This window comes from Tiliqua scincoides, chromosome 15 (assembly GCF_035046505.1).
Source record: "Tiliqua scincoides isolate rTilSci1 chromosome 15, rTilSci1.hap2, whole genome shotgun sequence".
NCBI classification, from domain to species: Eukaryota; Metazoa; Chordata; class Lepidosauria; order Squamata; family Scincidae; genus Tiliqua; species Tiliqua scincoides.
In genome coordinates this window covers 4362101-4386100 of record NC_089835.1, presented here as the reverse complement: position 1 = coordinate 4386100, position 24000 = coordinate 4362101, and the positions used below count along the sequence as shown (strand labels likewise).

Here is a 24000-nt window from a genome sequence, read left to right as displayed (position 1 = left end):
ACTTCTGGATCCCGAGAGGTCAGACCAGATGCTCGGTGGAACCTTTGAACACTGCTTGCCTTTTCCTTCCCCCCCCTTCCAAATTCCCGCACTCCTCCCGCCAAGAAGCACAGCCGCGAACATAGCGGCCCTCTGTTCCTTTGGACGGCCCCTGTGTTTGGCTTCCTTTGGGAGCGGCACAAACAGTCCAGCTTTCATGCGCAGAAGTGCTTAAGAGGGCATTTGCGCCGTGTCCAAAATACGCGGCACCTGGCTCAAGGCTGGAGCCAGGAGGGGAAAAAAAAAAACACCCAGGTTTGGCTGATGTAAATAAAAGATGGAGGAGATTTGGCTCTGCTGCCTTCTCACATCCTGGATTTGAAGGGGAGGGACTGAAGCCTTTGGTGGAGGTCATTCTGGGGAGACAACCTGGAATTGGGAAAGGAAAGCTCCAAACCCAGCCAGGACTCATGACTTCAAAGCTCAGAGATTGAATCCTTAATAGATGAAGGTTGTGTGGTGGTTACCCAGTGACAACTAAGCAAGGCACTCTGCACATGCTTTGAGCTGCCCTTTCGACCAATTGTACTGCTATGATGGAAACAGTGCTGGAATTGGGGGGGGGAGGGCTGTAGAGAGGTGACCACCAGCAGCTGCCTTGGGGCAAGCTGTACCAAAGAATCTTCCAGCACTCTGTTTCTCCCTGGGACTTCCTGGAGCCTCCCAGGAATCCACAAGGAGGGCAAGAAGTCAAGAGACGTCCCTGATCTCCCTAAATATAGGGTGTCTTATTTCTGCTCTATATTGCATATATACAACCGGGGTCAAATGTGTACACCTGTGGGCTGGGCAGAAAGGGGTTAACCCAGCGGTTCCCACACATTTAGCACTGGGACCCACTTTTTAGAATAAGAATCTGCCAGGGGCCACAGGAAGTGACATCATCAAGCAGGGAAAATTTCCCCCAATCCTAGGCTGCAATCCTACCCACACTTACCCAGGAGTAAGCCCCTTTGACTATCATTGTTCAAAGAGTATACATAGTTGCTTGTTAGAAGTACATTTCCCCAGATGCAGTCACGTCCCTCGGGAGCATCAAGTTTAATATATTAATATATTGAAATGAATGGGGACCCACCTGAAATGGACTCGTGACCCACCTAGTGGGTCCTGACCCACAGTTTGAGAAACACTGCGTTAACTGATGCCCCCTAATAGAGCATTAAAAAAACCAGATTTTTTTAAATTTTTCTGGGGAGAAATGTGGGAAAGTTCATTAGGACTGCTTCATTATGAGAAACGGATCAAGTTTTTTGTGAATAAACACAGTAAATAAAAATATTACTTGTAATTTAAAATATTTTTCTTTCTAGATCACTTTTTTTTTAAAGTCTAGGTGGGTCCTGATAAGAGTGTCATTTTAAAAAGTGGGTCCCGCTGCTAAAAAGTTTGGGAAGCACTGTTGTAAGGTGTGTATTATGGAACATAAATGAATTTTGTGTTGAGACTTGGGGCACCTCATTTGGTGTAGGCAGGTATTCCGAAATACGGAAAAATCTGATATCCAAAATGCTTTGGGTCTCAAGTGCTTTCGATAAGGGATGCCCAGCCTGTATTAGCGCACAGTTTTAAGCGCAAAAATTTGGTAGCGCGCATTTGGCTGGCTTTCCGCTCTACCATAAAGCCTGTAATAAACCCTACTTATATCTCTGAGATGCTACTGGCTTGGCTGTGAACCTGGGGACCAGCAAAAGTGTCTCCAATTGGGCCCTAAGGCTGGCCCTGGTGGGCGAGAGCTGTGTGGCGGAGTGCCCAGTGCTGGATCAGCCTCTCCTCGGGCAGTAATAAAATCCCCGACAAGCCTCATTTGAGGCCTGGTCAGAGTCACTTTCATCCGCGGAGAGACCAGCAGAGTTGAAATCCCCAAACAGAGGTCAGCGATTGAACCTCTTAGCAAAGGACTAATTAAGGGCTATGGAGAATGCCTGGCTGGGACAGGGAGGGGGGCGACGAGGGGGGGGAAGGCGTTCGCTTCCAGCCCATGGGAGAGCAGGTCGGTGGCTTTTTCAGCAAGGCAGACATAACAAGTGTTCCCAAAGTCTGGCCAGGCTGCACTTGGCAGCCTTTCCCTAATTGTGGGTTTTAGCTGAGATTAGCGGCCTGAGCCCCCACACCCCACCCCTCGGGATCTGCCAGGGAGGGGGGACCAAACAAACCTCCAAGGCCATAGTAGGATTTGGCCATAAGGATATATCTGTACCCTGTTTGGTCTCTAGTGATGCCCTCTTAGAAATAAAACCACCTTATAACTGGTCAATTTCACCTCCAGCATCCAGTGTTTGAATGGTTATAAAGCAACATTTTCGAACTTCTCTACAAAAACCCAGAGGTGCTGGGTAGATTTGCTTCCATAGGGCCTAGGAACTAATTGGGGCAGTTTGGTGAATGAGAGTCGGTACTCTGTGCATGCTCAGAAACACTTTTGTTTCAGCTAGCACTCCGTATGTACGTTCCAGGGTCCTGCGAACAAGTTTGGAGGCTAATTGCTAATGAGCTTTGGCTTAAATTAAGACCTGGCTCCTCCTTGCCAGGTCTTAAAATCATAAGGAATCATAATCCTTTCCTTCCTTCTTGCATTAATCTGCCAGGTGGCCAGATGTAAAGGGGAACCTTTGAGGGTTGCACAGAAGTGTGAATTTTGGCCAGCGCTGTTTCTCGCTCCCCCTTGTGTGATAAGCTACAGGCATTAAAACTTTCCTCGCTCAACTATTGAAACCTCTGGAGCTTTCTGTTTTTAGCAGTCAATGGGTTAGACCAGCAATTTTCAACCTTTTTCATCTCATGGCACACTGACAAGGCATTAAATTGTCAAGGCACACCATCAGTCTTTTGACAATTGACAAGGCACACCATGCTGCCAGTGGGGGCTCACATCCCCCATAGGCCCCACTAATAAATGACCTTCTCCCAAATTCCTATGGCACACCTGTGGACCACTTACGGCACACCCATGTGCAACGGCACAGTGGTTGAAAATGACTGGGTTAGACTTGTGTGTTGTGGGGAGAGGCTAAACCATGAAATCACAAGACTTGCAGTGAAATCCTGAGATTTTTCAGCATTTAATCCCGGCATAGTTACCTGATTAAAGAAGTGACCGATCTAAACATAAGGAACCTGAGAATAAGGCTACAAATCCTGGCCACACCTTCCTGGGAGTAAGTCCCATTGACTATAATGGGACTTACTTCTGAGTAGACAGGCATAGCATAGGGCTCTAAGGCTGTAGTCCTTGCTACACTTATCTGGGAGTAGTAAGTCCCATTGACCATAATTGGACTTGGTATTGAGCAGACATGCATAGGATTGGGCTCTGTGTCCCTTTGGACACAGTGGGACTTACTTCTGAGTAAACATGCACAGGATTGCACTGTCCTTGTATGAATGAACTTTTTGTTAATGAATTGACTATGTTTGCAGTTAGATTGAAAAATAGTACTGAAACATATATATATATATATATATATATATATATATATAGAGAGAGAGAGAGAGAGAGAGAGAGAGAGAGAGAGAGTATGGAAATTCTATATATATAGGTATAGTCAGAGAGAGAGAGTACTATATTAATAGTACTGAAGCATATATATATATATATATATATATATATATATATATATATATATATATATATATATATGATGTTTTTATATGATGTTTTAATATAGTACTGTTTTTATATGATGTTTTTATATAGTACTGAAATACTACATATATAGAGTACTATATTTATAAATATATTTGATGCTTATATATAGTACTGAAATATGAGAGAGAGAGAGAGAGAGAGAGAGAGAGGAGAGAGAGTACTGAAGTACTTATAGTACTGAAGCATGTGTGTGATATGCTTGGCCAAATTATATCTATATATTTGGCCAGGTGCATCACCACATCCTGTGGCAAAGAGTTCCACAGACTAATTACACCCTAGGCAAAGCAATATTTTCTTTTGTCTGTTCTAACCCTCCCAACACTCAATCTGAATGGGTGTCCCCTAGTTTTGGTGTTGCGTGAGAGGGAAAAGAACATGCCTCTAGCCAAACTGCCTCTATCCACTTCTATTGGGGGAACTGGGTTCTTCCAGCAGGACTCGAATGAGATGTTTACCTCTCCCTTAACAGTGGTGTTCAGTTTTAAACTGCGACATTGTGTTATTCTCTTGATGGTGTCAGGTTAGCTCTTCCGCATGTTGTTCTGAAACCCCTGCAGTCTGCCTCAAGCTGTCCCTGACCAGAAAGGCGGTGCCTTAATTCTCTAAAATGGAATTAATGTATTAATGAATGAATGAATGAATGAATTCTTGCAGTGTATCTGACAAGAGCCTCACGGTTGCACTGAAAACCCCCATTCCTATCCTTTTGTGGACGGTGTGGAATTTTTGCAGAGGGCGGTGTGTGTCCGAGTGCGTGTGTGTGACTAAGATTTATAGTTGTGTTGAGATCACGAGATGCGGTTTCCATTCCCCTCCATTCACTCATGACAGTCACAATTCCGCTGGAAATGGGCCAAGCCAGTCCTGAGCCTGGAGAGATTCCGGAAATGTTGCAAACCTTCTTCTCTGGTCAGGGCGTTTGGGGACGGTCATCAAACCGGGATGAGGAGCTTGCCCGTATTTTACTCTCTGCCTCATGATTTTGGGTACGATGACCAGTTTAATTTCAGCACAGTGGAAAATGGAAATAAAATTCTCTTGGCCTTGTAAATAATGCTAAGCTTAAGTTTGACAAAGAATTCACCGTGAAATTCTAACTGGACGCTCCGGGCCAGCGGTCCCTGCGCTGGCCGAAGGTGTGGCGAACATGCCTTAAAGAACATTCGTGACACCACACAAGTAGGCTACATCAGCAGGGAGGCGTAGAGGTAAGTATACCATCAAGTGGTGCAGGGGCTGGGAGAGAGTGGTGGGAGACTATTCCAGAGGTGGAGCGGGGAGTTTTTGGGTGGGAGAAGGTGGAAAGGCGCCAGGAGGGGGCGGGATCTCTGGAGCAGGCCTTGCCCTATCCTAACCCCCTTCCCAGGCCTGCTGGCCTTACACTGGGCTTCCTGGATTTGCGCCAGCAATTCAGCTGGCACAGATCCAAGGAGCTCCATAGAGCAGGCTGGGACTTTACCTGGTGTAAGGTGAAAAATGTCCCCTTGGCCCAAGTAGACCTCCAGCCTCCTCCTAACCAGCGTTGGCCCGGCTGCGCCATGCGCCAGGTTAGGATTGCCCAATCACTGCTAGATTTTCTTGTTTGCGGAAAAATAATTTGGGAGGGGGCGGGAGAAGAGGGGTGGCAATTTTTGTTGCTTCGCCCCAGAAGCCCTGTGAAAAGTGAAAGTTGGACCCAGTGACAGGGGGGAGGGAGACAACCGTACACCAGACTTGCAGCCCACAGTCCCAAGCCTGTGGTACACCTGAACCAAACAACATTTCGAGGCACCTTGGCTTTTTTAAAGCCAACCGCAAAAAGGCGCACTTGCCTTCCCCATGCAGGTGCCTGCTGGGCCCAGATGAGCTGACAACTGACACACACACCCCTGTTTGTCTTCCCTGATCAGGGTGACCAGACGTCCTCTTTTCCCAGGACGTGTCCTCTTTTATAGCCTCGTGTCCTGGGAAAAAAACTTAAATGCCCTCCTTTTGCCTGTGAGCAGGTAGTGCAGAGCCTTCTGGTCCTTAAGAGATTATATGTAATATCTATTTATTTATTAGATTTATATTCCACCTTTCTCCCCGAAGGGCACCCAAGGCGGCTATTAAATTTATTTATAATATTAAATTTAAAGCTATAAGTAATTGTATTGTATTGGCAACCTTCAGTCTCGAAAGACTATGGTATCGCGCTCTGAAAGGTGGTTCTGGCACAGCGTCTAGTGTGGCTGAAAAGGCCAATCCGGGAGTGACAATCCCTTCCACACCGGGAGCAAGTGCAGTCTGTCCCTGGTCTGTCTCCCTGGCTATGGGCCTTCCTTCTTTGCCTCTTTGCCTCAGACTGTTGGCCAAGTGTCTCTTCAAACTGGGAAAGGCCATGCTGCACAGCCTGCCTCCAAGCGGGCCGCTCAGAGGCCAGGGTTTCCCACTTGTTGAGGTCCACTCCTAAGGCCTTCAGATCCCTCTTGCAGATGTCCTTGTATTGCAGCTGTGGTCTACCTGTAGGGCGCTTTCCTTGCACGAGTTCTCCATAGAGGAGATCCTTTGGGATCCGGCCATCATCCATCCATATCATAAGTAATATGGTGTTTAAATTAGCCACATGAAACCAATAAAGGAGTGTTTTTAGCTTTTATTTTGTCCTACATTTTTATTGGACGTCCTACATTTGGGGGAGGGGAAGGGTTGCCTTGTCCTCTTTTGCGGTCTTTTCTGGCCTGCAGCCCAAGCCCTGTGTATGTGTACTCAGAAGTAAGTCCCACTATAGTCAACGGGGCTTGCTCCCAGGTCAGTGTGGACAGGATCGCAGCCCCTGTCACGCCAGGTTACGACACCTGGCCGCCCTACCAGCTCCTCTGGCGGAACAGGCTCGGATCTCCCCTCATCCCTATTTGCACGCCCAGCAACCGACGCGTCTCGCGCTCCAGGAAAGCGCAAGGACCAGCGCCTAGAGAAGGACCCAGCCTGGCCCCTGCAGGGAAAGGGGCGCAGCTGAGCCCAAGGGTGGGTGGTCCTTGGCTTCCCCTTCTTTCCCACGTGGCGGGGACCCAACCCCCCCCCCCCCCGCTGCCCAGGAGGGGGCTGACCCTTGGCAAGCCCCTGGAGGGGGCGGAGTGGAGGATCGATGGATCTGAACGGGGGAGGAGGCGGAGGAGGAGCCGGGAGGGCTCCCTTACCCGCATCTGCGCGGGGAGGAGAGAGCAGGACCGGCGGCAGGAGGCGCGATCGGGGCACCCCCCAGCCCGGGCAGACCCCCCTGGATCGGCGGCTGGCTGGGACCGGCGCCCCCCCTGCCCCGCACGCCCCCTCCGGCCAGCCCCACTCCCTCTCCCCGGTGCATTCCTTCCCCCTCTCCCAGCCCCCCTTTGTCCCTCTCCTCCTCATCCCTCTGCCTCCATCCCAAGCCTAGGCGCGTCTACTCAGAAGTAAGCCCCGCTCAAGTCAATGGGCTTTACTCCCAGGTAAGGACCGCAAGCCCCGTTCTCTTCCCACCCCCCCTCGCTGCGATCCCCCTTGCAACTTGGGTCTGCAGAACTCCCGGCACTGACTTTTGTCCCAGGTGTAAGCAGATCACCGCCAGCCCTTGGGCAGCGCTCTCCAGCCCTAGATCTCTTGGGGCCGGGGGCGTCCACCTCTGATCTCCACCTCTGCTAGCCCTCCTCTCCTTCCTGCATCTCTAACTTGCCTGTGGAGAACTCCTCTTCCTCCTGGGAAAACCTCTTTCAGCCACCCTTAGGTCCCCCCTGTCTCCCCCTTCCCAACGTATTGACCCCCCTCTCTCTCTGCCCTCCCCCCTCTAGATCACATTTTAAAGCATAGACTGGCACCGCCCCCCACACACACCCCTCCTCAGACAACCCTGCCTGCTTCCCAGTCCTGGATCCAAGGACTGCCAAGGAGAAAAGGTAGGCGTGCTTCCATTTCAAAAACTTTTGAGAAGTTGCTCTGTTTAAAAAGCAGGCAATAGAGCCTAAATTTGCACAAGGCATCTCTGAAGTCTCTCCGGGAAGCCTAGCCGCTCTCAGTTATGTGGGGGGTATGTAGTTTTTCTCTTGATTCAGTGAGTTGGAATAAACCGCTCTCAGTTATGTGGGGGGTATGTGGTTTTTCTCTTGATTCAGTGGGTTGGAATAAAAATAAATAAATAAATAAATAAAAACACTCTGCACATGCTCAGAGGCTCTGCTGCCTGACGTGTTCCGAGACCTGACATTGTGGGCTGTGATTTTCTCCGTAAACCACTTTGTGAACTTTTGCCTTTGTTGTTGAAAAGTGATCTATAAATTATAGTCGTCGTAGATACCTGTTGATAACAGTGGCAGCTGGATAATTTTAACCTTATGGAAGGGGGGGCTCTCCCAAACTGGGGGCTATAGTATGTGATATAGCCTGAAGTAGCACAAGGCGTCTCAGAAGTCTCTCTGGGAAGCCTAACCGCTCTCAGTTATGTGGGGGGTATGTGGTTTTTCTCTTGATTCAGTGAGTTGGAATATAAATAAATAAATAAATAAATAAATAAATAAATAAATAAATAAAAACACTCTGCACATGCTCAGAGGCTCTGCTGCCTGACGTGTTCCGAGACCTGACATTGTGGGCTGTGATTTTCTCCGTAAACCACTTTGTGAACTTTTGCCTTTGTTGTTGAAAAGTGATCTATAAATTATAGTCATCGTAGATACCTGTTGATAACAGTGGCAGCTGGATAATTTTAACCTTATGGAAGGGGGGGCTCTCCCAAACTGGGGGCTATAGTATGTGATATAGCCTGAAGTAGCACAAGGCATCTCAGAAGTCTCTCTGGGAAGCCTAGCCGCTCTCAGTTATGTGGGGGGTATGTGGTTTTTCTCTTGATTCAGTGAGTTGGAATAAAAATAAATAAATAAATAAATAAATAAATAAATAAATAAAAACACTCTGCACATGCTCAGAGGCTCTGCTGCCTGACATGTTCTGAGACCTGATGTTGTGGGCTGTGATTTTCTCCGTAAACCACTTTGTGAACTTTTGCCTTTGTTGTTGAAAAGTGATATATAAATTATAGTCGTCGTAGATACCTGTTGATAACAGTGGCAGCTGGATAATTTTAACCTTATGGAAGGGGGGGCTCTCCAAAACTGGGGGCTATAGCATGTGATATAGCCTGAAGTAGCACAAGGCATCTCAGAAGTCTCCCCTATCTGGGAAGCCAAGCCACCCTCAGTTATGTGGACGGCATGTGAGTTTTTCTCCTGATTCAGGCTGCAATCCTATACACACTTTCCTGGGAGTAAAGCCTTGCATAGGATTGGGCTCTCAGTGGGTTAGGGGGGGAAAAATCACTCTGCACATGCTCAGAGCCTCTGTGGCCTGCCATATACTGAGACCTGACACTGCGGGCTTTGATTTTCTCCGTAAACCACTTGGTGAACTTTTTGCTGTTAAAAATCAAGATATCAAACTTCTTAATTACAGTCATCAGAACTACCTGTTGATAACAGTGGCAGCTGGATAATTTTAACCTTATTGGTAGGGGGTTCTCCCAAACTGAGGGTGTCATTTATTCTCCCCCCCCCCGCCCCATGGCATTTTGGGACAGAAAGCGCATGAAAGTCTCATTGGTTTCAGTGAGCGAGATAATCCGATTCAAGGCAGGGGGAAAACCTGGTGGTCCCACTCCCTCCGCTGTTCCCCCATCTCCGTGTTTGGACCACCCACGCTAGAGATTGCTTTGAATGTTTTTTGTTTTGGTTAAACCCAAATAAAAGGGGAAAGTTCACTTTTATTTATGGGCAGATGGACTCCTTGGAGCGAGGCTTACCGATCTGGGCACGGCCTGGCTTATTTTCCAAGCCAAAGTTGTGCTTTTGCGAAGCGGCCGTATTTTAGCACTTTGTCGAGGGTGTGTGTGTGTGTGAGCTGGTCACTATTGGGGTGACCAATAGTGGTAACACTATTGTGTGTGAGCTGGTCTTCTTGGGGGTTGGCAGAGGGTGGTAACATGATCGGGGAAGGGAAGGAGATTTTCTTTCGGGCTGTCCCAGTTCACGCCGAGTTGGTCCTCTCTCTCTCTCTCTCTCTCTCTCTCTCTCTCTCTCTCTCATGGAATCAGGAATATTTTTCCATCCGTGCCGGGGAAACAGAGTGGAAAGTGCCGTTCACTGACTGTTCTTATATAAGGATATACCATGTGTAGGTATGTGTGTATGGCACTCACACACATACATACATGTTTGGAGATTTAGGACAGAGAGTTAGGACATGCTGGGAGAAAACACCCGAGGAAATACGCCTTCGCCCAGCGTGTGATTAGTCTGTGGAACTCCTTGCCACAGGATGTGGTGGTTGCATCTGGCCTGGGTGCCTTTCAAAGGGGATTGGGCACATTTCTCAAGAAGGCCATCACGGGTGGCAAGTGCAGTGGGTACCTGCAAGCTCCTGATTTTCAAAGTGGGGTAGCTCAGAATGCCAGATTCAAGGGAGGGCACCAGGATGCAGGCCTCTTGTGGTCTTGCGGGCTTCCAGAGGCATCCGGTGCTCTTTTTCCAGGGACTGTGCAGAGCCCTTCTGCTTGTCCCCAGCACCTGGCATTCAGAGGTATACTGCCTCTTTACATGGAGGCTCGCTTTCACTGTCATGGGTACGAAGCCACTTATAGTCTTGCTCTTTCTGCACGGACAGGGCTGGCTTGAAGCCAGTTGGACCAGTTGCTTCCGCGCCCGTGGGCCCCCAGCGCTTGGATAATCTGCTCTAGTCTTGTATGCAATTTATCTCAAAATGTGCCGAGATCTATTTGGTCCATTAACTCAACATGCCTTTTTTAAGCGCGCATGTTGAGTGCTTTCCAAATATCAGGCCTAGAATAAATATTTCTGTCTCTAAGTTTCTGCAGAACTTGGCTATGAACCTGGAGCCTGGTTCCTATTTGTTTCCTATTTGGCCCCACAGCTCCTAAGGCCGGCCCTGTGTGTGGATATATTAAATACTTTCTAAGAACGTAAGGTGAGCCCAGCTCAATCAGACCCACACTCCAGCTAGCCTGTGCCCAACGGGGCCAGCCAGAAACCCACAATCGGGGCATGAAAGCTAGCACCCCTCAGGAGGTCAGTCCTCCCCAGCAATGGTTTTGCAGAGGTAGACTGCCACAAGAGGTGGAGGTTCTGCGTAGCCACCCTGCCTCTTCTGCGCCTCCGTGAATTTGTCCGGCCCTCCTTTCAAAGTGGTTCTGGCTGCCCTTTTCGGCTTGAAAAGATCCTGTTAGGAGATGGGGGGCGACCAAGGCCCCAAGGACTTCCACGGGGTCTGCAGTGTGTGGATTTATCCTCTTAACAAGCACTTAACAAGCTGGCCCTCTGTTTGTTTCTTTGCATCCAAGGGGGATGGAGAGAGGGGGATCAAAACATACTTGACATTCTTCCACCCCAAGGATTCAGTGGAAGAGACGGGTGGAGGTTTGTGTACATGATGTGTGGTTGAGAGTATTTACTGACAAGGCCGGGATCGAGCTCACGCCATTTCAGGGTCCAAAACTAAGACAGATTTGATTCTTCTCTGTGCAGGGCTGGCGTTCGGAGCTGCGAGGCACAATGGGAGACATTTTTGGCCGGGCCGCAAGCACACAGTCGAGGGCTGCAGAATCTCAGAGGCAGAAATTAAATGTATTCTAGACTTGATCTCTCTGTGGTAGAATAAAAAGCAATCAAAATGTGCGCTTGAAAAGTGCATTGGAATGAATGGATCCCATGGATCTAAGCGCGTTCTTATGGAAAATGGCACACAACAGTAGATGACCAGAGCGTGGGGTGCCCTTAAGCGTAGGGCCCATTTGGGAGCATCGACTTAAAGCCGGAGTTGGGGGGCAGTGACTTTTCCCTTGCCAAGGTTCTCCCCTGTTGTCCTGCCCCATCCAACTGAATGGAGACCAGGGAAGGAAATTGAGTTGCCAACTCTGTGTGTGTGTTTGTGCAGGTGGGGTGACAACACGCCACGCCCTCTGAGCCTTTTGGACGAGAAGGCCTGGGAGGAATGGTATGTCGCTACGCCTGCCCCCCCCAACACACATTTTTCAGTTGTGACCCCCTTTTCCTGCTCCATACAAGTGATTGGACTCTTTGCGCCATTGACTTGTATGGAGTAAAGGGAAAACTGGCCCAGTTGAGAACATTCTCCACAGCTCCAAATGCATTTCAGGTTCTGCTGTTCACAGGATTCGGGGTGGAGTGTATGCCCCCCTTTCTTAACCTGGGGACTTAGAATCCCCCCCCCCCCGAGCAGTTGTGTATACTCCTTTTGGTTGAGACCAGCCTTGCACATGTTGGCAGGCATAAATTTCAGTGAGTCAGACAATGTTGGATTTCACCTTCGCTTGCTTCAAACACATGTAGGCTTTATTATTTTTTTCCCCCTGACTTGGACTGAGCTGTGGAAAAAAGTTCCTGTGTGTTTGGGGCATGATTTCAGGGTTGTACTATAGCAAATCCTGTTCCCCCAGCAATGGGGGAACTGACTGTGATGAGCACCTACCGGCCAGCGCTGGTGTCGTCGCCAACACACCTCCCCTACCTGGTCCATGCAGTAGGATTGTTCTGGTTTTAAAAAATAAAAGTCGAGTTAAGCTTGTGTGCGTAAATGCCCTGAAGTTGAAGGCATGAAGAGAGTAGCTAGGTGGAGACCTGACTTGCTCACCGGCCCTGCGTTCAGCTTCCAGGTGTGACTGCTTTGTGTGACTTTTTGTGAAGGCGGGGCAGGTAAAGGGTCCGCTAGAACTGCTCCCAGAGTGCCAGCAGTGCAGCCCTGTATGAGTTTGCTCAGAAGTAAGTCCTCTGTGTTTTGCACAAAGTATACATAGGATTGAAGCCCAAGGTGAGGAAGCCCTATCTATCTATCTATCTATCTATCTATCTATCTATCTATCTATCTATCTATCTATCTATCTATCTATCTGTCTGTCTGTCTGTCTGTCTGTCTGTCTGTCTGTCTGTCCCATATCTATCTATCTATCTATCTATCTATCTATCTATCTATCTATCTATCTATCTATCTATCTATCTATCTGTCTGTCTGTCTGTCTGTCTGTCTGTCTGTCCCATATCTATCTATCTATCTATCTATCTATCTATCTATCTATCTATCTATCTATCTATCTATCTGTCTGTCTGTCTGTCTGTCTGTCCCATATCTATCTATCTATCTATCTATCTATCTATCTATCTATCTATCTATCTATCTATCTATCTATCTATCTATCTATCTATCTATCTATCTATCTATCTATCTATCTATCCCTTCCTTCCTTCCTTCCTTCCTTCCTTGTCTGTCTGTCTGTCTGTCTGTCTGTCTGTCTGTCTGTCTGTCTGTCTGTCCCTCCGATATCTATCTATCTATCTATCTATCTATCTATCTATCTATCTATCTATCTATCTATCTATCTATCTGTCTGTCTGTCTGTCTGTCTGTCTGTCTGTCAACCAACCAACCAACCAACCAACCAACCAACTTTCTTCCAATGAGTAGAAGACTCCTTGGGGTGGTGTACATGGTTCCTCCCCTTTTCTTGTTCTCACAACAACCCTGTGAGGTAAACAAGGCAGAGAGAGAGAGAGAGAGAGACTGGTCCAAGATCACCCAGGAAGCTTCATGGCTAAGCAGGGATTTGAACCTGGATCTTCCAGGTCTAAGCCCAACTCCTAAATCACGACATCATCCTGGCTCTCCGTTGTCACCACAAATTCCAGAGGGGGAGGGTGGGAGAAGGTAAACAGCAGCACAAGTCTTGCCATCACTGCATACATGGGGGAGGGGCCTTGAGCCCCTGGGGAGACTATGAGCCCCTTGGCAAGTGTCTGACTTGGGTGATTTCTGACCCCACCCTGTGTGTAAGGCAGCCAGTTGGCAGCCCAACCCCCTGGGGGCTGGGGATAAGAATAGGCCCTCAGCTTGGCCGTACTTGTGGCGACTAAACAGCCACCGGGTAGATGGGACCCGTCAGCCTGGGAAGGCAGCTCATCTGAGAGAAGGAAAACTCTGATCCCAAACCTCCACTGCCTTGTGGCTACATCCAGTTCTGGAAAAGGCTTCAGGAGTCAACCTCCAGGCAAAATCCGGAGCCGGAGTCCCTGCGGCAGTTCATGGCTGAACACAGTCCCGTTCTGGCAACTCCTGCGACGCCGCTGGAACCAACCGTATTGGCCTCTGCCTTTCCATTGGACCATTTCAGCGACGTGGAGAGGGGGGATTTGCTGCATGGGTAACAGCCTATCCTTCATACCTACTTTACCCAGGCTTTGCACACTGGAGAGGACACTCTGTTCCAGAACCACCGTTCAGAGCACGATACCACAGTCTTCCAAGACTGAAGGATGCCAACTGGCAGCCCAATGAGATCACCACCCAAAGCAGTAAACTTCTTTAAAATTCCAAGACGGGGGAGACAAACTGTACTTTGACACTTTTCCTGGGAGTAAGCCTGGCTGGACATAATAGCACTTACTTCTGAGTAAGCCCGCGTAGGATTGCGTTATTGGTGCCTGCTCTCAGAACGCGTTCACAGGAGGGGTGGGCAGTGCTTAATTTCCGAACTGAGACAGGTCACTTTGCACATGCTCAGGTATGTCTTGCATTCCGTTCGCTCTGTGTCTGTTTCTTGTAAGACGGGAGATGCCCAATGATGGAGGGTGTGTGGCCAAGGGGTGTCAGTGGATCCTGTCCATTTGGGGGCTGTCTTCTCCTGCACTCCCCTACCCATTCTCAAGTGTCTGTGCTCCTTCCCTTCTTCTGGGGACGTGAGGTCAACCTTTAGAACAGGGCCTTACTGGTGCTGGCTCCTTAACATTTTGAAATTTCCTACCAAAAAGGAATGTCCATTCTTTCTTGCCTGCCTCCATCCCTGACTACCTTTTCGCATCCACCACAGACCTTCTTCTCCCAAAGGCAAGTCTAGGAGGAGAAAAATCTCTTTGCTTGTATATGTGGCTTTGCGACTTGGCTGGCTGTCTCCGAAGAGGCTTTGTTGTGGTTGTGGGTTGTTTCCACCCTGGGGGGTGCTCTCGGATCTGAGATGGTTTGGCAGAGAGGATTTTGATTGCAAGGCCTTCTGTTTACTTGCGGTCTTGGAGCTGTAAGTAGCATGGCTGATTTGATATTGACACAAGATGTCCAAGAGCAACAGGAATTGTGAGACGTTGTCTACGTTCACTGCTGTGGTTAAGGTAGGCTTTCCAAGTTTTCAAACAGACGGCCATTGTAGAAATATATGCCTTGAATATACCTTTTGTTACGTGGGAGCAATGGGCCTCTTCGGCCTAGAAAAGAGGCGCCTGAGATTGAGACATACAAAATTATGCAGGGGACGGACATAATGGATAGAGAGATGCTCTTTACACTCTCACATAACACCAGAACCAGGGGACATCCACTCAGAATGAGTGTTGAGAGAGTTAGAACAGACAAAAGAAAATATTTCTTTACTCAGCGTGTGGTTGGTCTGTGGAACTCCTCGCCATAGGATGTGGTGATGGCGTCTGGCCTGGACGCCTTTAAAAGGGGATTGGACAAGTTTCTGGAGGAAAAACCCATTACGGGTTACAAGCCATGATGTGTATGTGCAACCTCCTGATTTTAGAAATGGGTTATGTCAGAAGGCCAGATGCAAGGGAGGGCACCAGGATGAGGTCTCTTGTTATCTGGTGTGCTCCCTGGGGCATTTGGTGGGCCGCTGTGAGATATGGGAAGCTGGACTAGATGGGCCTATGGCCTGATCCAGTGGGGCTGTTCTTATGTTCTAATGTTCTTATGCAGACATAAATGTATTTATACATGTATACATCCAGCCTTGGACTTTGCAACCAAAACTATCTAGAGAAGAAGCAGCCCTGCTTCTTGGGGAGGTGTATTGATGATGGCACAGATGCAGGCCAACAGGCACTCTTCATTGTGGTTGCATTCAGAGAATAGGAGGGATTGGACTGCCCATGATTCACCTTGAACTCGCATCAAACCTTATATAGACAGGTAGCCCGATCCCAAACTGCTGGGGAGCAGACAGGCTGGCAGGCCTGTCCCACATCCAGAGCAGGATTGGGCCCGAAAGTGGCTCAGCCCAGGGCAAGGGGAATCGCGACCCCTTACCCTGGGTAAAGCCGCAGCGGCCCCAATGGGGCTACTTGGGTCTGCGCCACCTCTTGAGGCAGCCCAGATCCAAGCAGCCGAGCAAACCAGACTCTCCACTCCGGCTCGAAACTCCGGTATGTGTGAAACGATGGAAAAGGAACTTTCCCAAGTGGGAGGGGCCTGATCCTAGCCTAGTTTGTGATCGTTTTGTATGGGACAAATGATTACTCAGCTCGTTGGCAAGAAGCATCCCAGGGCATGTGTCCCACTGTGCTCTGACCCAGAAGCCTCCCTGTCCTTTCCCTCCACAAGTTCCCCATGGCTGCAGTCGGGTGAGGGTCAACCATCCCCTCCCACCTCTACCAGGCTGTCCCTCTCTTGGTACTTTCCGATCCCTGTAGGAAAACTCTGGCTGGCTCTACATGTTCCCCGGAGCAAGGGCCAGTGCGCTGGAAGTAGATAGCTCTGCTCTGCTCGTTTTAATCTCATTGCTCTCCCTGGACGGACTCTGGGCATGGGACCCTGCCTTGCTTCATCGCATAGCAATGCGCAGACGGATGTCCCTGCTGGAGGGATCCTCCCATTTGCCGAGAGAGTTCAGCGGTGGGAAAGCAGGAGCCCGTCCTCGCTTGGCTGATCTGGGCTGCTCTGGGTTGCTTGCTTGCATCGGTGGCGACGGGGAAAGTTTAAAAGTTTCTGGGTTTGCTGACTTCTCTGCTCCGGCACTTTTGAGTTTCCACAAAGAGAGGTGCCGGAGCTTAGGGACTTGTGAGGGTCTGGAATTCTGCCCTGGAAGTACCCAAGTAGGAGCCCATTAAAAGCTGGAAGAAATTATTAAAATGTCTTTTTGAGAACACCTGGAAACATGCACAGCCAAGGAGCCTTTCTAAAGCGTGCTCATGTCTTGGGCTACCACCACAAAGGCCCCGTTCTCTGCTTCCATCCAGTCGATGGGGCAGTGATGAGCAAAGAGCTGGCCCGTGGTGAGGAGTGAATGGACCTCATGGGGATTTGGCTTGGAGATGCTCGTCCCATGTTGGTTAGACCCAGATCTTGCCTCTGACTAAGGAAGGCTGCATCTCGGATGGTGGCTTCATTTTCCTTGCCTTTGGCTGCAATCCTAGCCACACTTTCCTGAGAGTAAGCCCCATTGAACCAAACAGGACTTACTTCTGAGTAGGCCTGGTTAGGATTGTGCACCCAGTCTCTTTAGCAGCTTTGAAACGTAATGATTCTGTGAAATGCTTAAAAATATTCATTTCTTTTCATTTTGCAAGCTAAGGAGCCTGTTGCATTTTCTCCTCCCGTGTCCTTTGGGCTGGCAGGGTCTGGAAACTACCAGAGTTAAGACCCCAGCCCCTTTTAGCCATAACCCGGAGTGCAAACCTTTTAAATCCCCTTCCTGTGTCTGCCTGAAGCTTGCACGGAAAGGAGCCCCAAACCCAGGGCCGACACTGGGGTTTGGGGTTGGTGATTTTTTTTTTCCCCCCAGGACAATCTTTCCAAAGTATATTTTCCATGCACCCAAAGCTCGCATCAGGTGTGTTGCAGTGTTTTTATTTAACAGCACCAACCTGATGTTGGCAGCAAGGGTAGAATTCTCATATTTGTGGATGGAGCGTGCCTTTGTGTTCCCAAAGCCTGTTTGTTTAGAAGCATTGAGTTGGAATCAGGCCCGCAACCAGGATTCTAGAGGTGGGGGGGGGCGACTATTTTTTTCAAGGGTAGTAATGATGTCAGGTATCTCTACTGGTGGGCTAAATGAAAGGATAAGTCTGGAGAAACATCAAATACCGAAACTCCCCGAAATTTCATGAAGAGAAAATAATGTGGGTTTTTTTTTTTGAAAGATGCATTCATTATCTGTAAAACCAGGTAACAATAATTGGCACAGAATAAATGCATCTCTGCATGCCATGGAAAATGTATTTGTCTACATAGAAATAACATGCAACAGATCCTTTCATTTGCACAACAGTGCAATACACAGACCTGCAATCCTGCAAAAGTAAAACATATCACTGTGATGCAGGTAGTATTTGCTCATATTGAAAGTGCAGATTTAACATCTGTCTAACACCTATCTAGCGCCTATCTAACACCTATATAATGCCTATCTAGTTCTTATGCAGCACCTTTCTAGCACCTATCTAGCGCCTACTAACACCTATCTAGCGTGCATCTAGCGCCTATCTAACACCTATCTAGCGCCTATCTAGCACCTATCTAGCACCTATATAATGCCTATCTAGTGCCTATTTAACACCTATATAGCACCTTTCTAGCACCTATGTAGTGCCCATCTGACATCTACATAACACCTATTTAACGCCTATATAGCGCCTATTTAACACCTATACAGCGCCTGTCTAACACCTATATAATGCCTATCTAGTTCTTATGCAGCACCTATCTAACACCTATCTAGTGTGTATCTAGCACCTATCTAGCACCTATCTAGTGCCTATTTAACACTTACATAGCGCCTATATAGCGCCGATCTAACACCTATCTAGCACCTATCTAGTGCCTATATGGCACCTATATAGCATCTATATAGGCTTTCTAGCACCTATCTAGTGCCTATCTAACACCTACATAACACCTATTTAGTACCTATCTAGCACCTATCTGACACCTATACAGCACCTATCTAACGCCTATCTAACACCTATATAGCACCTATTTAACACCTATCTAGCGCCTATCTAGCACCTATCTATCTAAGAACATCCCTGCTGGATCAGGCCAAAGGCCCATCTACTCCAGCTTCCTGCATCTCACAGTGGCCCATCAAATGCCCCAGGGAGCACACAAGACAACAGGCACAACCTGCGTCCTGGTGCCCTCCCCTGCATCTGGCAATCGGGGCAGCCTGCCTCTAGAACCAAGAGCTTGCACAGACCTACCATGACTTTTCGTAGGTCTGTGCAACACGTAATGAATTTTTCATTACGTGTTGCACCAATGAACCAACACGTAGGTTCAACACGTAATGAACTTTTCCTCCAGACATTTGTCCAATCCCGTCTTAAAGGCATCCAGGCAAGATGCCATCCGTTCCAGGACCCCCCGTAGATACCAATTTCTGCCGATAATGAAATCCACGGGGCGGGCGGGCAGTGCCATGCCACAGTTATTTACCTGGGGGCCATGCCCAGCCTGAATGCTACTGGACGTCACTTCCAGTTCACACCGGTGAATTGGAAGTATCTTTTAGTTGTGTCCGGGAGGCCTTCTGAGGTCCGGGGAGGCGGTGTCCTCTTAACGCCCTCAATTTGCAGACTTGGGTATCAAAATCCTTGGATGTCCACGAATATTAAAATCCGTGGATGTTTAGCCCACAGATAAGAAGGGCCTACTGTGCTGCTTTTCAGCAGGAGTAGCTCACAGAGCAGTTTACATGGTGACATAAATAAATGTTCCCCTGCCCCAAAAGGGCTCACAATCTTTAAAAAAAAAATACAGAAGGGACATCAGCAACTGGCAGTAGTAAAGATGGTGGAGGTGAAGAGGGACAGTTGCTCTCCCCCTGCTAGATAGAAGAGGACCTCGCTTGGCCCGGTTAGCAAGGGTTGAAGGAAAGGAGCCCTCTATACCAGGGGTGTCCAAAGTTTTTGACAGGAGGGCCACATTGTCTCTCTGACACTGTGTCAGGGGCCGGGGGGGGGGAAGAATTAATTTACATTTCAAATTTGAATAAATTTACATACGTCTACATAAATGAATATATTAAAGATGAACTTATATGAATGAATGAAGGTCTTGCAATAGCTCAAGGCCTATAAAAGGCCTTGCACAAAGCAAGGCTGGCCTTTCCTTTGCTGCTGCTACTGCATCACAGACGTGAAACAGCAAGCAGTGGAGGAAGCCTTCATCCCACAGCTCACTGAGAAGTCAAACAGTTGCCCTGCTCTCAGTTGCATCGGGCCAGTGTGGGCGCCAACAAATCTCCGGAGGGCCAAAGGCTCATTGGAGACTGGGAGCTCCCTGAGGGCCGCATTGAGAAGCCTCGAGGGCCGCAAGTGGCCCCAGGGCCGGGTTTTGGGCACCCCTGCTCTATATGTACAGCACGTGGCCCACAGACTGTGCAAAACCGACCCGTTCAAAGCTCTTGTGAACCGGTGAGGAAGTTCTGATTTTGCTTGCTTGCTCGTTGGGTTTGCTGGCCAAGGGAGGAGGCAGGATTCCCACCTCTTCTGTGCCAAAGAAGACCTCTGACCCATATGGCCGACTTCTTCGGAGAGCCACACTCCTCCCGCTGCTCGAAATGCTGACCTTGTATCTCCCGCGTCCCTCAGTGACCATCCCAGCAGAGTGTGACGAAAGCGGCCACATTTTGGCCTGGCCTGCCGGCTCACGCCTTTTTCCTGCCTAGCTCAGCAGGACTGGCTCCCCGCGGACCCTGGGCCGATGAGTGCGAATGTTCAGCCAGCCTGCTCGTGCTTGGGAAGAGTTCCCCGTGTGAAAGAGATGTATGACCCGATGCCTCTGGGCCTGGAGATGTCAATGTGGCTAAACCGGTTTGCGCCCCCCAATAAGGCCAGCCGCACATTCCACCCATGGATTGAGACATACAAAATTATGCAGGGGATGGACAGAGTGGATAGGGAGATGCTCTTTACACTCTCACATAACACCAGAACCAGGGGACATCCACTCAAATTGAGTGTTGGGAGAGTTAGAATAGACAAAAGAAAATATTTCTTTACTTGTCGTGTGGTCGGTCTGTGGAACTCCTTGCCACAGGATGTGGTGATGGTGTCTAGCCTGGATGCCTTTAAAAGGGGATTGGACAAGTTTCTGGAGGAAAAATCCATTACAGGGTACACGCCATGATGTGTATGTGCAACCTCCTAATTTTAGAAATGGATCTCTCCAGACTGGCAGAATGGGCAGCAAAATGGCAGATGCGCTTCAATGTCAGTAAGTGTAAAGTCATGCACATTGGGGCAAAAAATCAAAACTTTAGATATAGGCTGATGGGTTCTGAGCTGTCTGTGACAGATCAGGAGAGAGATCTTGGGGTGGTGGTGGACAGGTCGATGAAAGTGTCGACCCAAGTGCGGCGGCAGTGAAGAAGGCCAATTCTATGCTTGGGATCATTAGGAAGGGTATTGAGAACAAAACGGCTAGTATTATAATGCCGTTGTACAAATCTATGGTAAGTCCACACCTGGAGTATTGTGTCCAGTTCTGGTTGCTGCTTCTCAAAAAAGACATAATGGAAATGGAAAAGGTGCAAAAGAGAGCGACTAAGATGATTACGGGGCTGCGGCACCTTCCTTATGAGGAAAGGCTGCGGTGTTTGGGCCTCTTCAGCCTAGAAAAGAGACGCCTGAGGGGGGACATGATTGAGACATACAAAACTATGCAGGGGATGGACAGAGTGGATAGGGAGATGCTCTTTACACTCTCACATAACACCAGAACCAGGGGATATCCACTCAAATTGAGTGTTGGGCGGGTTAGGACAGACAAAAGAAAATATTTCTTTACTCAGCGTGTGGTCGGTCTGTGGAACTCCTTGCCACAGGATGTGGTGATGGTGTCTAGCCTAGATGCCTTTAAAAGGGGATTGGACAAGTTTCTGGAGGAAAAATCCATTATGGGGTACAAGCCATGATGTGTATGCGCAACCTCCTGATTTTAGAAATGGGTTATGTCAGAATGCCAGATGCAAGGGAGGGCACCAGGATGAGGTCTCTTGTGATCTGGTGTGCTCCCTGGGGCATTTGGTGGGCCGCTGTGAGATACAGGAAGCTGGACTAGATGGGCCTGTGGCCTGATCCAGTGGGGCTGTTCTGATGTTCTTAACTACAATTCCCAGGAAGCCTTGCAGGTCTCTTGTTATCTGGTGTGCTCCCTGGGGCATTTGGTGGGCCGCTGTGAGATACAGGAAGCTGGACTAGATGGGCCTATGGCCTGATCCAGTGGGGCTGTTCTTATGTTCTTATGGAGTGCAACGAGAGTAAGAGTGGCTCTCAAGCTCTGCCCTCCCACAGCGCAGAGGGGGAAGCACCTGACACCTGGAAAGGAAACTCGGCGTCCCAGGGAGGGATGCTCTTCTGCAGCTGGCTTGAGGCCGCGGTTCTTTCCACCCACCGCAGAGGCAGAGGAATGTAAATAGGGGTTTTGCCATGGAACGACAACAAACAGTGATGTGCAGTGAGTTCCAAGACTGGGGAGGCACTGCGCATGGTGCTCGGTGACCTGGAAGTATGCCATCACCACCAAGCTTCCGGGTCACCGAGCTTCCACATGCGCTGTCACGCCAGAGCCTGAGTTTTCACTGCCGTGGCTAAGTCTCTACACGGTGGGCCCTCCGTATTTGTGGGGGATCCGTTTCTGGACCCCTCCCATGGATATTCATATCCACAGATCAAATCCATGGGGAGGCCTTGCAGGACTGGACTAGAAGTATCTTCTGGACGCCTCCAGGAGGCCTTCTGAAGCCTGGGGAGTCCTCACGCTTCCTTCCCACGCCTCAGAAACTTCTGGTTGCGTCTGGGAAGCCCTTGAGAGACCGCCTGGGAATACCGGGTGCTGTAGGCTTCTACCATGATCTCAGAAGCTAAGCAGGGTCAGGCCTGGTTAGTACTTGGATGGGAGACCGCTTGGGAATACCAGGTGCTGTAGGCTTATACCATGATCTTGGAAGCTAAGCAGGGTCAGGCCTGGTTAGAACTTGGATGGGAGACCGCCTGGGAATACCGGGTGCTGTAGGCTTATACCATAGTCTTTCGAACGTGGGTGCGGCGCGACCCCCTGTGATCAGCGTCTGAGTGGGTTGCGCAATCGCTGGGGAGGTTCGGCTCTCATCTGCCTCCGCACTAGTCTAGCGGGAACTCAGCCTCCCCTGTGATTGCGCAACTCCTCGGGAAGTGGGTGCCGCACACACAGTCATGGGGAGGCTGAGGCTTGGAGGAGGTCAGGAGAGGCCCTGCCTCCCCTAACCGCATGTCCCTGGCAGCAAACCTGCAGGAAATTCTGGCCATGGCAGAGCCTCCCTCTCCCGCCTCCTTCCCTGCTTGGTTGGTTCTAGGAGGGAGTTGGAGGTGCCTTGCTTGAGTCAATTTCTAACACGCGCCATGTTCCATGTGCCATGCCCCAGTCCACAGAGCCTTGGGCCCCCCACCATTGGCTGTGCTCATGCGGCTATGTGAGAAAATTGCCTGCTTTATTGTGTTGGTGGTGGTTGGGTGGAGACTGTGGAATGGGAGTGAGCTGCGAAGGGGACAGCGGAATGAAAAATGGCTGGCAAAGTGCTGCCGGAGGGATTTAGCTCGTCTTTCCTGGCAGAGCACCGAGATCTCAGCTGAGCTTGCAGCCCAGCCTCTGCTAACCCAATGATCCGGCTGAGTAAACTCCCGATTCCTGTAGCTCCCCCGTGGGCCGGTGCTGGTGTGTTGCCACAAGTGTTGCTGAGCAGCCCCACCAGAAGTTTTTCACGCAAAGGGTGTGCGATTTGGGAAGGGAAGGGAGGCGGGATGTGTTCCTTTCCTCTTGCAGAACCGAGTCGCGAGGAGCGTGTGGAACTTCCTGGTTTTGGAAGCAGGCTGTCTCTGAATGCCAGGTGCAAGGGAGGGCACCAGGATGCAGGTCTCTTGTGGTCTTGGGTGCTCCCTGGGGCATCTGGTGGGCCACTGTGAGATACAGGAAGCTGGACTAGCTGCATCTTTGGCCTGATCTTCTGAGCCTGATGTTCTTCATCTATTTGAACCCTGAACTCCCTTCCAACAACTTCCTCCTGCCTTGTTACGGAGCAGTACCAGGGAGTGTGAAGCTTGGGTGTGGTGGGGCTGCAACTTCAGGGATGCTGGGCTTCCCAGCTGCAGGCACTTGGGGTGTCCTCTCCTGCTACTCTCAGGGCCTGGTTCCAGAACCAGTCCAGGGGTCCCTCTTCCTCCACTTCTGAAGTGTACTGCTGCTGGGGGCGGCCACCTTGGCAGCCTCTCCATGTAGGAATATCACAGATCCTGAACCTCCACAAACCTTGGACTCCAGTGGTTAGCAACCTTTAGGAGCCCCTGGGCCACTGAGGCAAAAATTGGCATCGTCGTGGACCACATGCAAACCCCCAACCTCTGCACACAATAAAGTACAGTTAAACTTGGTGGTCTGTGGGGGAACGCTTGGCGAGGCTCTGGGAGTGCCGGCTGTGACTGCAAGTGTCCTGTTCTCTGCCCCCTCTGGTGGTCCACGGGGAAGCATCTCCCGAGCATGCGCTCCCCCACGGA

The 24000-nt window shown here is 49.6% G+C and overlaps 1 long non-coding RNA gene across 1 annotated transcript in view; it reads left to right on the top strand.

The window, feature by feature from the left end:
* The first annotated feature begins 6884 nt into the window (after positions 1 to 6884).
* LOC136635183 (uncharacterized) overlaps positions 6885 to 24000 on the top strand; it is a 28429-nt gene continuing 11313 nt past the window's right edge. Inside the window, exon 1 of the long non-coding RNA XR_010793382.1 lies at positions 6885 to 7134. This is a non-coding gene — a long non-coding RNA (uncharacterized lncRNA). The remainder of the gene's footprint in view (positions 7135 to 24000) is intronic.